We start from the raw sequence: 14,070 nt of genomic DNA, 5'->3' as shown, positions 1-14,070 counted from the left end.
CTCTTACCTGGAAACTTGTATAACACGACAGGAGTATAACCCATAAACCACGTTGAGATGTGGGTAGGTGCGAGAAGTACAATAACAATATCTCAACTGGTATGATTATTGAGGACGGTTTGAAATGCATGTATAATACATTGCATGCAAGGAAGAGTAAGACTCTCGTAGAATTTTTTGAAAGGTGCACCAGGCATCATATATTTTCAAAACTCAATAAAGCACTGTAGGCAAGAAATGCGTAAAACAACCCGAATTGGACTTGGTGCTCAATTGTGTAAGTGACACAACAAGTGGCAACGCAAGTGACAACGTGTAATCAGCGGAAAACGGCGTAATGTGAGATTAGTGAACTGATAGATACAGTGAATATTGGTGGTTCTGGCAATAATTTAACACATTTGTTTAATGGAGACAGTTGTTTGATAGAACCACAGTGTATCATGCGCTATTATTTGCGACGTTTCGATCCTCTGACTCAGGATCATCTTCAGAACCGGGTTGTTGAATTAGAGCGGTGCTGAGCAGGACACTAGCCCATGTCCCTGGCGAACGAAGGAGAAATTATTGTAGTGGTGTAGCCCATATTCCAAGAAGGTTTATCCTGAATGTAAAAACACGACGAGACGCGTTTTATGCGGTGAATGTCGTGTCACAGGGGGAACATTGGCAATTGTGGAGATTAGATGAACTACGGCTCCTCGAGGTACCGCGAGTCGGTACCGATGGGGGAGAGTTGTAAAGTTGGAGTCAATCCAAAAGAAAAATGGGGACACTGGGGATGGCGACTCTCCGCTGCGTGCGAGTGCGGAGAGTTGCCATTTTTTTCTCGCGGGCTCTAGGGGAAGACCGAATCATATACTAAAAAAATTGTATAGGGGGAGGAGCCAAGATGGCGACCGGGACGGCAGCGTAGACTCCCGGCTCCGTGAACCTCCGCACCCCGCACGGATATCCTGCCTGAGATCCTCAACTTGTGCTACGTGGTCGTGTTTCTGAAGGAGAGGGGCTCCCGACTGTGTGACTCCGAGGTTTCTAGCCGTGCTATCGCCGGAGAAAACTGCATCTGAACTTTGCGGCCTGTGCGGCCCTGGAGCCGGGACATCGAGTGGGCGCCGTGGCCGGGTGGCAGTGCGACAACAGCGGCCGGTGGTGACTGGGTGGAGTCGGCCCACCGAAGCGGTGTTAAACTCGGCCTACAGTTCGGCGTGGTCACTTCTACTGCCCAGTGTAGCTGACCGAGTGCATGACCGGGGGTGCAAATCTTAGATCCTCCGGTGACTGCCCCTGCCTTGCTGGTGAGCTGCCCGGCCGCCGTCCGTATCCTGCCCCGATCATTGCGGGCCGCCCCCGGATTTCTACGGGAGCTGGTCCGTGGTGGGGACGACTGTTGCCCGTGACCACGGATAGTTTTTTGCCTGCCCCCGGAACCCGGTCACCCGCGACGTGGACATCACGACGCTTGTCCCGGGGTCCCGGCCCCGGTGAGGGTCGGGCATACTTGGCGGCCATCTTGGGTCGATGAAGCCTACCATCCTGTCCGCTGGACCGCAGCGGGCCTGTGAGCGTACGATTCTTGGGAGTGTGGCGGCGAGATCACAGAGAGCTGAGCTGGGGTACGGCGACCTCCTAGAGGCTCTTGGTACTCTTCACTCCTCCTTGGTTCATGGTTTCGTGATCTTGGGGAGTAAGCTCGATGGTGTGGCGTCGGAGATGGGGCAGTGGCGGCCCGCCTGTCCGCACGAACACAGAGTCTACCCACACTGCGCGCAGGAGGACGCTGTGGCGGCCCCCCCTGAGGTTAGTACACGACTGGACGCCCCGGCCAGTATGCTACAGTGTGTTCGACCTTCTGAGGGCCTGATCTGTCCCGGAGGCGTTGGACCTGAGTGGGATGTGGTGGCCTCATCCCGTGCATGCCCTCCTGCGACCCAGAGACAACTCCAGCAACTAATGTCTGTTTTGGCTGCTTCTGCCTTCCTGAGCCTTGCGTGCAGTGCAGACCCTAGGGCAGCACTGGGAAGCCTGTTTCCTCACGCGGCGGACTGTGTTGCTGCTCAGAGACTTCCACCCCACCTGTGTGCGTCGCTTCTCTGTCATTGTTGGACATTCCTCTGCCTAGGAACATTGGGTATGGTGCTGGGTCGAGGGGTTGGCATGGGCAGAATTCCACAGAGTGGTCAGGGATGAGGCTGGCCCCTCGGGGGTGGTCGCCTAGTGGACGGGCGGGCTTGGGGTGGTGTGCTCTCCTGACATGGCTACTGGCACAATAGGTGCATAATGCTCCCCATTGTGGTTTGAGAAGATTGTTTTTGTGCTGTTCCTTGTTCACTTTAGGGGAACCTTACCGTGCGGGAGGGAGAAGCCGGGGGTCTGTTATGAAGGCCCCCCTCCAGTTTATAAATGCTTTCTCAACCCCCCCGTCTGGTGGGGGTCCTTTCCTACTTCTTTTTCCCTATTCTCCTACATTTCGGGTCTGGTTCCAGGGCGACAGGCACACTGCTGGGGGGGGGGGCCGTACTCATCTGCAGAGGTGCAGGGTGGGGGGTTGGGGGAGGGGACTCTGTATTCCTTCATCTTTTTCCATGGCCTCCTTTTTCTTCTCTGATTCTTTTTGTCTTTCTTTTTCTGGGATCAGCGTGATACACCTCCTTTTGCTATGCCTTGTTGCCGTTCCATGTGTTCACAACTTCTGGGGTGTTCTTGGGGAGTTCTGGCGGGGGACTGCGGGCGCAGCTGTAGACTATGTTTTTCTCCATCCTGATGTTCTTGTATTTGCGCCATCGACCGAATAGATTGCTGTAAATCGCTAACGTTCATTACTCTGCATATCCGTGATCGTTGTTTTAAAATTGCTTGTCACCTGATCCTTCTGCCTTGTTTCATCATAAAATGAAAACCTCTTTCTCCTGGTGCCCTACTTACGCTGTCCACAGTATAAGCAGTACGATTTTGCTCCCCGAAGTGCTGCCTGTGTTTATACTTGTCGTTCTTGCTCTGATTGCTTAGCGGCCGGCCCTGGGGGGTTGTAGGCCCATACTTGTTCTTCTTGAACTGTCAATAAAGGTTTTCAAAAAAAAAAAAAAAAAAAATTGTATAACAACAACGACTTCAATAGACACAGTGCCTAGAGCACGTAGAATCGCTGAGAACCCAAGGAACCACCCAAAGGAGTGATACAGGGAGCCCACGGTGGACGGGTGCAGTTTGGGAACACAGAGGCGTGCTCCGTAAACTCTATGGGAAAGTCGCGGTTGGAAAATTACAGTTTAAGGACACTTCGGAAAGGACTTCAAGCAAACCCTTTGGAACCTAGAAGGTTTTAAGGCCAGCACCCTTATGAGTACCGAGGTATCCATGTTACCTATCCCAGAGGAGCAAGTTGCATAGGGGTCAAGTGGTGTCGGAAACCCTTGTCGGTTTCAATTGGCATGATGCGAAGAAGTGCTGCTGCCGGGAAGATGAAAAGTGTCTGTTGGGATCCAAGCCTGGATCCGAGGTGAGAAGAACCTGAAAGCAGAGGGGACATAGTCTGGGTCACTTCAGGATGACCAGGGGCTCGAAAGACGAATGCCCACCGATGTGGGGTGCTTCAGGTGTGAAGATAGGATGCTTGACTCTGCAGCCTCGGGGAGCAGGAGATGTCGACGGCGACCAAAGTCTGGAGGTGAGCTGTCCCACAAAGGATGTCGATTGCTGAGGGGTCAGTGTCCGGATTGAACACTAACAAGCCTTGACAAAGGCAACCAACGCGGGCAGAGGAAACAGATTACGGTGTGGATCAGCAAGGTCCAGGTGACTCTCCAAGCTATGGGGAGTCAGGGGAACGTCTGGAGCAACCAGGGAAACCCAAGGAAAATCAAAGTGACCCTCGCCAGGAGCCACAGGCCAACGGACCAGGGATCACGAGGGGACATCGAGCGAATTCACAAAGCACCAGCCCACAGAGCACTCGTGGAGTGGATCTTCGGTGGAAATACTGCTCGGGGTCGGGACTAAACGTAGTACAAAGCACAGCCTCAAGGATCTCCAAAAAGCATATGCTGCTGCAAACGTACACGGTGCACAGGGGTTCAGGTTGCACGGTCCCCACGAGGGATACTGGTCTCAGGATTGCTGAGAGAGCAGATCAACCTCAGAAATGCTCGGGAACCCATCTCCTGTGTTTCAGAAATCTTCGGAGTCCTCAGGAGCTCGGGAGATTCAAAGAGGTCAGATGCGTGTAGGTGCCTGCGGCTGCAGGGGAGTAACTCCTTTACTCCAAGGGAGATTCTTCTGTCGTCCAGCGAAGTGTAGATTGTCGAAGTACTTGGTTTCTGTTGCAGAGTTTAGTCCAGGTAAAATCCATAGTCCTGTAATCAGGTTTCCCACTTTATACCCAGGGAAGGGATTGGACTGACTCTGGGGACCCTCCTAGGGGAGGGGCAGGACAGAGGGGTGGCTACACCCATGTCTTTTGTCCAGTTTCGTGCCAGAGCAGGAGCAAATGGCTCCTGCAACTGGTTTGAGCTGGACTATGCATGGGGACACCAAATGTGCCCCCAGTGCAGACTTTCTGGCACTCTCAGAGTGCCCCCACCCAGCCCCATTACACTAAAGCCTGTCTGGGTGGTGGTCACACCTCCCTGTGACAGGAAACCTATTTTCAGGCCTTCCTCTGCTCCAGCTTGGCTCAGCAGTAGGAGGGCAGACACGAGTCTGTGGCTGGCAGCATCCATTTTGTGATGCCCAGGTCGAGAAAGCTGGTGTTCCACATAAGTCCCTCTAGGAAGATGGAATCATACCTCCCCCACCAGTTACTGGTGGGGAGGTATGATTCCAAGGTGTTTGACACTAAACATGACATTATTCTAAGCAGCCATTTTAAAGTTAGCATTTACCGCGAGGTTATAATGCACTTAAATATATATGGTTGGCTGCATCACAGATAACCCCGGAAAATATGTTTCGAAGGCTGCAGTGGGGCCCTACTCATGTAGGGTCACCCTCTCACACAAAACCCAGCACCCTGCCTTAAGGATTGTTAAGGCCTGCCATAGGGGTGACTGATAGGTCTAAGTATGTAATGATTTAGAAGAGATATAGGGAACCTATATCTAAGTAAGGCGCGCATGCACCTCCTTACACAGGCTGCAGTAGTAGACCTGAGGTGTCATTTTGAATGGCCTCTCAGGGGTGGCACAATACATGCTTCAGCCCCTGGGAGGCCTCTGGGGTATCTATAACTTGGGTACATGGTGTACTATATACTAAAGACTGATAAGGGTACACCGGAATCCAATCTTGAGTGTACCTAAAGTACATGCAATCAATTTACAGGAGAAAGCAGATAGGCAGGGGTCCTGAATAGCAGGATCCCAGCCAGTCTAAGTCAAAAACAGTGATACATCATCAAAAAGTGGGGGTAACCATAAGAGGCAGACCCTTCTCTCCTACAGGGCGTCATTCTGTTTGCCAATGCTTTGGCCAAACTCTTAGCTTCCGCGTTGATTAGGGAGATGGGCCGGTGGGAGGTGCTTTCCCGGGCAGGCTTTCCTGGCTTGTGTAACCACCACTGTGGCCGTCCTCTGATCCTTGGGGAGTTTTCCCAATTCCAAGCTCGCGTTGTACATGTTTAGTAGGTGTGGGGTAATTGCAGTCGCATTTCGTTTATATAATTCTATCGGAATGACATTCGGCCCTAGAGCTTCCCCAGATTGTACGTTCCCTATAGCAATTGTTAGTTCATCAGTGGTGAATTCCGATTCCAACAACAGTGTTTCTTGTTCTGTGAGTCTGGGGAGTTGTATGTCTCAGAAGAACGCTGCTGCGTCCTCCTGATGTATTGTGGCTGTGGGGGTATATATGTCACTATAGTGAAGGGCCAGTGTGTCTACTATCGCTTGGGGGTCTGTTATTATTTCTCCCATAGAGTTTTGGAGTTCTGCTACCCAGCGACTTACTCGCTCTCGCTTATCTAGCCACGCCAAAAGCCTACCGGCTTTATCCCCTGCTTTGTAAATTGTGTGAAGAGTGGTTGTCAATCGAGTTTTGGCGTCTTGCCATAGATATTCCTTGTATTCTTGTTTTTTAAGATGAAGCCGGTGTGTGTTGGTGTCCGGGGGGTCCTGTGAATGCTCTGATTCTAAGTCTTTCAATTCCTGCTCGAGTGTCGATATCAGTCTCACCCTTTCCCTTTTGTGTTCTGTAATAAGGGATATGGCCTGTCCACAGAGAACGGTCTTGTATTCTTCCCATAGAGTGAGGGGTGAGGTGACCAAGGACTTGTTTTCGTTGAAATAGTGCATTGTGGTTGTGGTTAGGCCCTTTCCGATTTTGGGATTTTTGAGATAACCTGGATATATGGGGAAAATACGGTTTTGGGTAGATGTGTGTCGTGTGTATTTAATGAATATTGGTGCATGGTCCGATATTCCCCGTGGCAGATGTGTCATGTCGATGAATCTTTCCACGTTGTCCACTGATGTCAGTATATAGTCTATCCTAGAGAGACTGTTATGTGCCACTGAGTGGTGTGTATATTGCCGTGTGTGTGGGAATTGCGAACGCCAGATGTCGACTAGGCCTATTGTGTCAAGGAAGTCTGCTAGGGGAAAGTGTGTTTGATGTTGTTGTCGGTATAGTGTCCTGTCTAGCGTGTCATTGAGGGTTGCATTAAGGTTACCTCCCAGGATAAGGTCTCCTTCTGGAAGTCAGAGTAGGAATGCGCTAAGTGCCGGGAATGCCAACGAGTGAAGTGCTATTGGTATAAACACGGTCACGATGTTGATCGATCGTCCCTCCCATTGGCAGGACATGGCTGCGAAACAACCTTGTTCATCTGTGTATGTGTGTTTGATGATGAGTGGGCTTTGTTTCTTAATCAGGATCCCAACCCCTCGGGAACCGGATGTGAATTCAGAGTGGACTATCAGTTTAAAGCCCCATCTGTCTAGAGCCTTACAAGTTGTCCCTACTAAGTGGGTCTCCTGCAGAAGTACGACCGCAGACGCTTTGCGTTTAAGATATTGTAATATCAGTCCACTCTTTACTTTATCTCTGAGGCCATTTACATTCCAGGAAGAAATCAGTGACAGGTGTAGCGGGTGTACAGGCACGTTAGCCGGGGTGTTAGGGTGGGTGGTTGTGTGCATCACTGGGGTCTGGGGTGGAAGAGTGCAAATGCTGGTCTCTATGTAGCGGCCTCACATGAGTGTAATGGGGGTGCACTCTGACCCACAACATAGAACACAAAGAAAATAAACTTAAACTAATACAATTAAACATTCGTCGCTCCCCTTCCCTGCATCACGGTTCACGAACTACCCGCCTCCCCAACTGTGCAGAGTACTTAATACCCATTTCCCAGTAACTCTGTAGGGGGGTGAGATCACCCCAGTATCCTCCCTAGATTATTCGCCAACATGTTATATGTTCTCTAGTCAATCATGCATGGATCTTCAGAGATAAGTACGATCACTACGGCGTCTTCTCGGCCACCACCAAGGGCCTGCCCGAAAGTGTCATCAGGCGGTGCTGAGGTGTCTATACATATCAATAAGTGTTCGGTCAGTAGATTTATACTTTTGGTCTGTTGCCTACGACCTTATCGTTTCACCAGTAATGTTTGTGGATACTTCATGCTGTTGATAGGTTATAGACGACCCTGCTGTCCTCAGAAGGGAGGTGTTCCTCCAGTCAGTCATTTCTCCCCATCGAGCCTGTCATCTCATCGATCTGACAGTGATGTGCCTGTTGCTTGATGCTCTTGTTCTTTTACGGCTCTACCAGGATGAGTGATCTGGCGCCAACCCTCAAGCCAGTCCCACGCCTCTTCTGGCGTTGTAAAGAACCATGTTTTCCCATTGGCTACTACTCTTTAACTTTGAGGGGAACATCATGGAGTATTTGAGCTCGCGAGACCGTAGTTCTTTCTTCACTGCCAAAAAAATCGCGTTGTTGCCTATGACTGTGGCTGTGCAGTCGGGAAAGAAGGAGATTGTACTTTGTTTGTACCTGATGGGAGGGGCCACCCTGGCTGTCTGCAAAATAAGGTAAGGATCTCGGAAGTTGAAAACACAGGCTAATATAGCCCTGGGGGTGCTCCTGGTTTAGGCCTACCTCCAGGGACGCGATGGACCCTCTCGACTGAGAAGTAGTTGGAGAGGCCTCGGGGTTGGAGGTGATTCTTGACTAGGTCTTCCACAAGCAGTTCGATGGCTGGCCCCCCTGTTCCTTCTGGCACCCCTATGATACGAACATTATTGCGCCGCGAGGGGCCTTCATAATCATCCAGTTTCGTTGTCATGACTTTGTACTCTGTTTCTAGGCGCAACACTTGCCGCTTGAGGGCAGCAGTATCTTCGCCAAGAGTAGTTGTCGTCGTTTCAACGTCCGTCACTCTCGTACTCAGTTTGCGGAAATCCGCATGGATTAACGTTAGTTCAGTGGCGACAGTATATATTCTAGACTCTAAGGATGTATGCATCTTAGTTAACGTAGCCATTATATCTTGGAGCGCGACTTCTTTGCCGTCTGTTGCGATATGCTCTTCTATCGATGTTGTCGCCTGGTCCGGTAGCTCCTGGTTTGGCTTATTGCAGGCGTACTTGTCTAATTTGGTTTGATGTGTGACGTGCTGGCCCCATCCTCCCATTATGACAGATACTTGCAGCATGTGAGTGTCGGTGACAACTTAGGCAGTAGTACTCACCCCTGCCTGCCTGTGCGAGTAGCTGTCGAACACGGCCTTTCGGGTTTCCGACCCCAAGGGTCATGCACTGCTCGGTGGCTCGTTGATGAAGTGCGCTTAGGGGGCTGCGTCGCTAGGTTTCCTTATCCCCCTGAGCCCTGAGTGCAAGCGCACATGCGCCTTTCCTCGTTATTCAGGGAGTACACAACTATTCGGGGTGCGCACTGGCTCCACACTTGCTCCTTGAACCCAGGTGCATGGGAGCTCTGTAGGTGAGGGGGGAACTCGGTACTTCTTGATGCCTCAGCCTGGTGGGTCTTCCCCCTTCTCAATTGCACTGGATGAGCAGCTGGGGCTGTCCCTGGTTAGGAGCAAGCTGCAGCCCGTCAGGTTATGGGCTCCTTCGTAATGCACCCAAGGAGTGCCAATTTGCACTGTTTTTGGTAGAGGATATATGGCCCGCCAGGAAGCCAGAACCCCCGCCAGTGCAGTCTTTGCTTGTGCGGTCATGCACCTTCTCCCGGTCTCTCACAGTCGTGCCGTGTGAGTTCCGAATGGGCACTGCAGTGGGCCGACGCGTGGTGTTTTGGGCAAGTCCTCCGGAGGTCCCGAAGGTCAGAATGGGACCCCGCCCATCAGGTACATCAGCGCCTGCCGTTGGAATGGGCAGTGTATCTTCTGTGTGCATTGTAGTGGAGGGAAGACGTGGTTCCGGTTTTTTGGGCTGACGGATCACTTGAGGCTACGGTCTTGGCATGGCATGTAGCCCGCAGTCCTTCGTCATGGCAGATCTCAATGAGTTTTCAGCCGCCGCTCACCGCGGGCAGATCGATTGGTGCCCATCTCCTTCCGATGCCGCCACGTGTTAGCGCAGTCGGGTTTATATGCGGATAAGTGAAGCGGAGCTTAGGGAGTCTTGTGGAGATCCGGAACTCCTCTAGGCGGCGGCCATTTTCCTTGGCTGCTGGCCACGCACCCTGTTTTTGCAATATTGATGGCTGGGCTTTTGCAATATTGATGGCTGGGCTTGCTCTTTTGAACTGTGATACTATGGGGCTTATTACCATATCGGGCAGACATCGTTGCAGAAACGAGACCAACCGATCTCCCGTCACATACTCACATTTCCCTATGGCATCTGTGTTACAGCCGTAAACCTGACGTAAACCAGCTGTAGCACAAGCTCCCATAGGGAAATGGGAGGCTGTGTTCATCCCTGGACCTCATGGCAGGTTCCTCAGCGTGCCTGTAACATGGTGCACAGATCAACAAGGGGGCACCTATGGTGCCCCCTCTCGACCCCCAACTAGAGGTCACTAATCAAACACGCTTTCCAACAGGATTTCCAAGTCAGAAAGCCCGGCATGGTTAGCCTGCCAGAAACCGTGCATTGTAATCTGGACAGCGTAAAATGCCAACCATATGAATTACGAGCCGGCCTACTACTGAGCCCGTCGAAAGCCAGCTGGATTGACCGCCCAGTTTCACTTCTGACTACCTAAATTGTAATTAGGCAGTCGTAAGTGAAACCGACGATCTCGGTCGGAAAACCTCCGACCTCAGGTCGGAGGCTTTTCAACAGAGATTGTAATAGGCACCCTAGGTGTCTTGCCAAAAAACCTTCAATAAAGTTGGTCATAAAAAAAACTGGAACTGAAGTTCCTTCCAGGCAGATGGTCACCTTGTCTGAGTCTGAAAATAAAATAAAGCTTTTGCACTGGACAGCACTTATTTTATAGTGGTTACACACACATGACCAGGCAAACTGCTTTCACTTACAGGACAAGACAGCCAATGAATAAAGAGGACTGAACCATTTCCCCGTGTTGTGTGCTGCGGTGGGCAGAATCAAATGGTAAAAGGAACTTCAACAAATCAGTGGATTGAGAGAGCTGACCGAAAGGCCCTTTATGTATGTATATGTATACATATGATTTTTAATAAGGATTTTGGGGAAAATATGATCCAGGCAAACAAAGCTGAAGAGGACTCTAGGCCAGACCTAACATGGCAGCCATTATGGAGTGGTAAAACAAAAATAGAATATGTAGAATACTGTTTCAACATGGCTGCTTGATTTGTAGTCAGTTGATGAGAGTCAATGTGAAACTGGGGAAAACACGATGATAAAAGCATCTGAAACATGGATGCCACAGACAACAAAGCAACCCTTTTTCTGCGGAATCCATTTTTCAGAGCTCATTCTCAAATACCACCAAGCTGCTGGCGGCATACTGTAAAATGCTCCCAGTACTGACCCAAGACGCTTAAATCAGCGGTTCTTAACCTGGACCTGGGGTCCACGGACCTCAGGTGTCTGGGATGCCTACTCCTTGGGTCCACGATTTTTTTAGATATCAAATAATATCAGCAGATTAATACAAATGTATACATAAAAAGCAACATCTAAAATTAAAATATTTAAAATGCCCTGTAAATAGGAATGAATTTCACATTGTAGGCTAAAAATTTAAATAAATCCTTATCTTGATTTAATGGGAGCAGCACAACTAGAACAAATTAAATCTAGTATGGATGGTCGGTGGCCTCAACTCCAACACTGGCATGCGCTGACAACAAGGGAACATGCATTAGAAGCAGAAATACAAAGTGATATGCTAGACTCTAGAATATCCCTTCATCTTTTACAAATGGAAATTACATTTTGAAATGGTCCAACCTTCATACTAAAATGTCAAGTTTTGTATTCTTTGTTTGGTAAGTTAAATACATTATTTGATCTTTTGTGTATTTGTTTGCTGTGTTTTTATGGATTAATTTGAGGCTCAAATTGTAGACATTGCACAGGAAGGTCTGGGCTTCCAGTAGTGAATCATTAGGGGTCACCAGTGGTGGTTAAAAGGTTAAGAACTGCTGCCTTAAACAATGCATGGAATAAAATATTTTCCCCATGAATGGCGCAAGTGACATGCATGTGAAACCTAAAAACTCCGGCCCAGATATATTAAACCTCTGAGTTGTCATTGCGTCGCACAGGACAACGAAGGCAACGCAATGTCTTAGTTACGATTTACAAAACCACACAAGGGGTGATTCGAGATGCCTTGTTTGACTTTGTAAAGAAATGTAACGCAAAGCCTGAGCTTGAGTTTTGTTGCATTACACATCGTAGTGGTAGGCGTTCCATTGGTGGAGCATGGGTGTTACTGTGCATGGAAATGCGATGCAGCGCGCGCAACAAAATTCGTTTTTTTTTCCGTTACTTACCTGAAATCGTCCGTATGCCGCATTTTACAACCCCCCACCCTGCCCCTCCCCCACCCCATGTCACCACCCGGTGGCACGCCCTATACGGGCCGTGGCTGTCCTTCTTGCGACGCAAAAACCAAAGGAAATAATGGACGGAGTGTTGAACATTGCAAGCACTCACCCCCAGTCCACTGATCTGGGTTTAATCCATCACCGTTCTTTAGCCCACTCTGCCACCTCAGTTCAGACATGGCCATATGCAAATCAGTCTGACCCTGTGCCTCATGGGAACAGTCCAGCCCGAACTGCCAAGCCATGTCTTCCCTGGACCGGAAACAAGCTTCCTAGGACCGGTTTCTGGCATTTCAGCCGTCTTCTTGCGACACCATGAATGAGCCGTATTTACTGTACGGTGCTCCATGTCGCAAGGAATGACAGATGCCTCAGGAATCCTGACGTATCTGTTGGCACAAAACTCATGCATTGCTGGAGTTGTGTCATAAGCATGGCGAAACTCCAGCAATGCATGGGGGTGGCGTATTTCCATTGCACTTCATCACCTTTACGCCTGCCATGAGGCATCTGAATATCACTGCACCACTTCTACAAGGGTTTCTTGAGGGGGAACACCCACCCTACATCCATTATACCTGACAGAGGTATAATGTGGTGCGGGGGTTTACAAAGTGACGCATCTGCCTAGATGCGTCACTTTGTAAATATGGCGCAACATGAGCATTGTTTATTCCACCGCTGGGTCACAAAAAGTGATGCGTCGGCAGCGCAAAAGTATCGCAGGGGGCTCATAAATAAGCCCCTTAATAAGTATGCCCCTCAATATGGAAGAGACAGAAATACATATTTCTAAAACAAATAACAAAATCTCAGCCAGAACGGCACAGAATAATAAACTAAGCAAATGACAAAAACGCAAAACTGGGTCCACTAAGAGAAAAAGGCTACTGGCGGTAGGATCGAAGACTGACGCCTCGATCATATGCTAGAACCAATAACATCTTTTCACCTGGATCAATATCTTGGCAATGAAGTCAAAAATAGAAAGCATCTTTGATGAGCCATTTTGTGGCAATCAGGTAAAGCTCCCATGCTTAGGACCTGGGAACCCACAGCCTCAGACAAGGTCCCTCTGCTCCACCTTCCTCTGGTTACTGGATAACTCTGACGGAAACCTATATTTAACATATAGATATCAGGATAACTCTGAAGGAAACCTATATTTAACATATAGATATCAGGATAACTCTGACGGAAACCTATATTTAACATATAGATATCAGGTCAGGTAAGATTCTTTTTTTTTTTGCAACGAGTGGTGTAGCCCAGGCCTAGATAGGCATCCCTTCCAAAAGTACAGAACATAATTCCAGGGACCAATAGGACAACATTTCGACAAGAAATACTATTTGCTGTAATCAGAACAGGCCAACTACAAATGTCCAGAAGTTCGAAATAAGCAAACACTGTCTTAAAATTAAGAAAACAATTTCCTTGTATAGGAACTAGGTATTTCTGACACTGTATTAATAATAATAACTTATCCATTATATAAAGGACTCTCTGTTTTATGGGATAGTTTTCTTTTAGCTAATTCTGACAGTATGAATCCACGTTTATTTTTAGCTTCTTGTATCTGCATTCACCCAAGTCTAGGTCTTTGTTCTGTGAAAAAATAAAGTTGCAACTAATGTTGTTCCACATTTTATTTTTTTATTAATGCAAACAATCAAAATTCACCCTTGAATACCTATAAGGTTTTGTACCGATATTAAACAGCCATAAACTATGGGGACAGGTTTACTAATTTCTAGTACAAATCAGCGCAGCAACCAAGGAGCATATTTTCAAGAAAATTTGGCAATGCCACGCTCCGACATTTTCGAAACGTAGAGATGTGCTGATAAAGGGGCACACCCCTTTGTTTCCCCTAGCACTGGCGCTCTTAAAAAGCTGCCTAGCACCAGCGCAGGCACCCTTGCGCCATGTTGCAAGGGTGCCTGCGCTACAGGGGCGATTGTTTATGTGCAGGAAGTTGGGCCGGAGTGGGAACCAAAACCGGCCCTGGCAAAGTACTCGGCCGGCCCCCCGGGGGGTTGGGGTGCCGCTGAGCTCTTTGCCAGGGCCGGTTTTCGGCCGATTTTGTTACAGGGCCGATTTTGCAGCTATGCTGC

The sequence above is a fragment of the Triturus cristatus genome, chromosome 11 (assembly GCF_964204655.1).
Source record: "Triturus cristatus chromosome 11, aTriCri1.1, whole genome shotgun sequence".
In the NCBI taxonomy this organism is placed as follows: Eukaryota; Metazoa; Chordata; class Amphibia; order Caudata; family Salamandridae; genus Triturus; species Triturus cristatus.
The sequence above is the reverse complement of the archived record's forward strand: the minus strand, read 5'-3'. Positions refer to the sequence as shown.